The 5,232-nt window shown below is 42.7% G+C and overlaps 1 long non-coding RNA gene across 1 annotated transcript; it reads right to left on the reverse strand.

Annotated features, from left to right (window-relative positions):
• Positions 1–1,846: 1,846 nt before the first annotated feature.
• LOC118232496 lies at positions 1,847–2,687 on the reverse strand. Its single transcript, XR_004766321.1, has 2 exons — positions 2,580–2,687; positions 1,847–2,328 (listed from the first exon to the last, which is right to left on the reverse strand). It is a non-coding gene; the product is annotated as an uncharacterized LOC118232496 (long non-coding RNA).
• Positions 2,688–5,232: the final 2,545 nt, after the last annotated feature.

The following is a 5,232-nucleotide window of genomic DNA, read 5'->3' on the forward strand; positions in this document are numbered from 1 at the left end:
CCTGTCTTCTGAAGGAACTGATTCTTGTACCAATTCACTTGCATTAATTTCACGAGATACCCTGGAAAATGTAGCCTACCTCTGGCACATAATACGACGTGCATGGAAATGGAGCTTGATAATATGGTTTTTATCACTTTTATCACTTTGGTAAGGACACTTTAAAAGCTATTGCCGTCTCCAGTATTATGATTGTATTTTTGTAGGATATTAAGCAGTCATGGTATTCAATAAAAATGAAGGCCCTATTTTTTGCTATTTCTCTTTTGACAGGCAATAGCACAAAACATTGTGAGAGTTGAGAGGGTGGACTAAGGAGACATCGAGATGGAAGAACGTAATTCAATAAAGCTACCCAACCTTGGGCATCTAGCTGCATAAGGTAGACTAGCTAGCTAAAAGTAACATTACTTTACATTGCAGGTCTAACAGAAAACAGGATAACTCTCAGCTTGTCTTTTTGCTTCGCTGTATCTAGGCTTTTTACCATCTGCCGTTGCAGCAGCTGTCTAGCAACAAATACTTTGTTGGAACCTGATCCCAAACCACAGGCCCACCCCTTCCCACACAGAAAAGTATGTCACGCCCAGTAACATCCCAAACACATTTTAGAATAACTAATAGTAATTTTATAATATTTTCAAATAAAAAATCATGCATAGTATGCCTTTAACAAAATGCAAAAAATTTTATCAATTAAATGTTAAAGCTACAATCAAAATGGTGGAGGCACAGGTTGCTTTTCAGAGGGTAAAAACCGCACAAAAACAAAAGGCAGGCAACCAATTATAATATATGAAAAGCATAAATGCAAATACATATTTCAAAAGCAGGTATTTGAAATACTGCCCATTCCTCTCTGTGTTATGATAGCAGACTTAGACATGAGTCCGTTGACCTCACACCCAGGTGCGCACATGGATGGTCCATCCAGTCACTGGGGGACGGAATGGTATTTACCTGCTGAAAGGATGCAGGACGGTAGGCAGATGGTGCAACGGAAGAGCTTGGAGGGCGTTGGGGCACTCAAGAGGCGGCTTTCATGTGCGGGCACTTCAAAGAGGCTCACCTTGAGGCCATCCTCTTGTCTGAGCGCGCTCAAAAGCTCTCCAGAGTCATTCTGCTGCTGAGCGCCCGTGTGGGTGTTTGTTTGGCTACTGGTACTCACATTCCAGAGGAAACAGAACTGGAATATGTGTACCAGCAGATGTGAGTATCATTACCATGCCCCTCACCCCTCCTCTCCCCTCACCGCCCCACCCCCACCCCCACCGCCACCCCCTTATAACAGTAACACATGTGAAACATCCCAGTGTGCATAAAGGGAAGGTGTACAGCACATCCCAGCTTCGGGGATCTGAGATAATAAGCAGAGGGTTGCAAGCTCAAATCCATATGGTGGCAGTTCAAATCCAGCTCCATGGAGAGAATATGTATGCATATGTATGTCTAAATCTACACAGTGTAAGATGTCATGCTGGGGTACTCCTGTCTTGCATGTAGGGGGGGACACTGCAGATGGGCCCGGTGTTGCAGGGTCTTCTGGCAGCTCCTCCCACCAATCAAAGGTGGGATCCTTAGATGGCGGCTCCCCCTCAGGAGGACGGGTGCAATTTCAGCGCTGTGTCTCTCAATGCTCATCATTAATGCAACACTGCACTTTTAATAAGTGCTCCTTAACCAGGCTGAAATTATTACACACCCCCCCCCCCCCCCCGACTCTCTCACACACACACACACACGCACACACTTAAATATCAACACACTGTCTGAATGCAAATAAAACATCCAATTATTAACAAGTTTACTCAGAGGAGAGAAAGAAAGAAAGGAAATGACACCGCTCTCAAGTTGTCAGCGCAGATGTGCAGCAATTTGTGTCAGAAAAAAAACCCTGCCCATCTTGCGAATTGATTTATTATTTTTTTTCGTTCATGATCAAAGACTTCCGTGAAGAAGGAACGGTTTTGGCCAGATATTTTCCCCAAAGAAATCCAGGAAGGCAATGTGTCACTAAGCGTGCATTGTTCGATCAGGCACGGCACTGAAATTAGCCTTAAACAAGAACAAAAAAGGAAACAAGAGACACAAAATGGCGTGGTTCTTCTGTGAGATGCCCGCAGGTGGGCTGGCTGTAAAGGCATAGATAGATTGTGGCGGTTAAGATGTTGCTCTGCTGAACACGCCTCCATTCGAAGATCAAACGGCACAGGGCTCGTTGCGATGAGGGATAGCGGAAGGCTTCTTCCCAGGAGATGAGCGAAACAGCTCTTTCTCCAGCAGGCGAAGGATAGGGTAGGGGTTGGGGGTAGGGAGGCTGGCTGTCGTCTGTAATAGATGAACCAGGCTTCACTGACAGTTTGCTGCTCCCAAGGCCCTAACCATACAACACGGCTATGGCGACGACCTCGTAATGTTTAAATAAACCTGAAAAACAAGGCGCAACTATGCCCTAATTGAAATATATACATCAGAGCTGTGATCCAGCGTGGTTTCTCAGCGAGGTGATTTAACACCATTGAAGAGGGGCTCCTGGGCTTTGAGTTCTGCGGAACGATTTAGGGAGAAAATTTGCTCACTCTCAGAATGATGCATGAAGGTCGCTCAGGTAATCTTCTCTTTTGGCCATCACTTTATCTTTATCAAACTCAAAACTCTCACCTTAAATAAAGTCTACACAAGGGACACTCAAATCTAGCCCTTAAAACCAGTAGTACTGCTGGTTGTCTTTTCTACTTGATAGTTAATTGATCGATTAATGCCACTGATTAGCTACAGATATAACTCACCTGGTGTCTCGGGTATAAACCAGTCCTGATCATAGGAGAAAAATGAAAACCAGCAGCACTACTGGCCCAAGGGCCAGATTTAAATATCCCTGATCGATACTCTACCCTTATGTGTATGTGGAGTTTTTTTATTTGCTTCTTTATTTGAGAAGCAGGCTAACCAGAGGCGGGCAACGAGAGCTGTATTTGTATCTGGTTTGCACACCAACTTCTGGCCTTAATTACGTAATTAGCTCTAACATGTATGCCATCATTTTAGCTACATTTCTTGATAAGTGCATGAATGACAGCTGAAGTATCCCTATATAAAATGTGATCTGTAAACCTGTGAACCTGTGTTTGTGTATACAGGCAATTAGCTCATTTAGCCAGAGTAATTAGTGGAAACAAAAACCTGCATACCCACCGGCCTTCCAGGACATCCCTGGGGCTAAGTATGAGGGAAAAATATATCAGGGTAATTGCAAACACAGAACTGCATTATGACTGGAATATCTGATCCTTATCTCACACATATGGGTAGCTGTTCCAGTACTAATGTAGTTGTAGGGGTTTCAACTTGAGGCTTAGACTGCTACAATGGGGGTGCACAACCATGGACCTGGAGGGCCAGTCTGCGTTCTGGTTTTTGTTTCAACCAAAACCCTTAGTTTTAGTTTTCTGACAGCGTATATATATACTACACTGGTTCACTCCCGTACTTGAGCACAGTAGAATCTTTAGAATGCACGTGCAGACTTTCAGACTGCGGCTGTGCTTACACAAATGTCAGATCAAGATACAGTTGAGCTCTTTAAATGAATTAAGAGCAGGAGCTTGCACAAAATTTTGAAACGGATTGACCCTTGTTATACGCCGCTGCCCTACAATACGTTAGTTATAGTTTCCCCATGAGGGGCATACATGATTGGTTCATTACGACATGGCGGGTCGATAATTAACAAACACCACACTGGGAGCATAAATGCTTTTCTTGGCATTCTCCACATGCATTTTACATCTTTATGCCAACCCTATAATCAAAATCTATTCCCTACTTGAGCTATGCTGTTATGCACAAGAAAAGGAGAGACTGATTACACCGCATGAAAGTGCATTTTTATATGAACGCACACAAGCTGGCATGCATTATTCTAAGCGGCACAGTCGTCATCGTAACACAATTGTCAGCCAAAACTTTAGATATTATGTACTCCTTTCAGTACAGCTTGCTTTACAGGGCATGGAAAGGGTTTCTTTAATCCGTTACAATTATGTTCAGACACCTTTCTGACACGTGAAACAATTGCCTTGGTTTGTTGACAAAGCCCAGCAATTTAAATGTGTGTTCGTCTCAATTTCAACAACCAATTAAGTCCATTCCGCATCAAAACAGGAACAATTTTAAACGCCTGCTGTTCTAGTTTTGGTGGCCTGCCATTAGCGCTGTACTTTGTGATTTCAGTCAATCTGCAGTAAACAACAGAGGCGGCGCATGTAGGGTAATGAGCTCCCAGAAGACACCACTTGCGTGGCAGTTTGACAGAATTCCCTTTTAATAACGGCAGATGCATTGTGTGTTCATCAGCAAAAAAAAAAAAAGGCTCAACAGACAGTGTCATGGGAAAAAAAATACTCAAAGTGATGAGCTCCAAACATTTGAATCCTTTCCAGGTTTTCCAAGTCTCCTTTTCCCGCTGCCTCTTCCTCATTGGGGACTTGTTAGCTGAATCATTCCTATTAATGGTTAAACAAATAAATAAATAAACAAACACTATCGCCTCGTATAATCATTTATTTATTTATTCTGCATTTCAGGAAAAAAAAAAAAAAACATTTTGTCTTTGAGGTCAACAACACATAGGCTTGTATTCAATAAAATTTGTGTCCATAACTTTGAGTAACAAGTCAACATAAGCATTATTCTTTTACTTCTACATTATTTTCTCCACAAATTTGGTTTAGCAAGTTAGTTTTAGCAACTGCTTATCTCACTAAATTGTGCTCTTGAATTAAAAAATTGCTTAAATAAGGCCAGAGGCCTGGATTGCCACATGTGTTTAGATTTGACTGACATTAACAGGCTTAACAGAACTGCTGGATTTTGCTGCTGTGCATTTATGTATCTAACATCACTGTCCAGACCATTATTCTTAAGGGCCATCCTCTATGACACAGTGCAAGAGAACAAAATAGAGGCAGCTAGAGAAAGAGACGGAGTGATAACAACCCAAAGGAACCAGGGATAAAGAATCCCAGAATCCTTTGCTTAAGAGGCAGTGAATAGCTGGGTTCTTTTACAGGAGTAGCATTCCTGTCTGTGTCTGTCCTGTCTGTGTTCTTCTCCCTCTGTCCCATCATGCAGTGCTGTTCTATTGCACGGCCTGTCAGTGCAATGATGCATTACTGCTGTAGTGAGACCAGAGACATGGCACCAGCATTTACAGGGAACTGAACAGCACCA

Source organism: Anguilla anguilla, chromosome 7, assembly GCF_013347855.1.
Source record: "Anguilla anguilla isolate fAngAng1 chromosome 7, fAngAng1.pri, whole genome shotgun sequence".
In the NCBI taxonomy this organism is placed as follows: domain Eukaryota; kingdom Metazoa; phylum Chordata; class Actinopteri; order Anguilliformes; family Anguillidae; genus Anguilla; species Anguilla anguilla.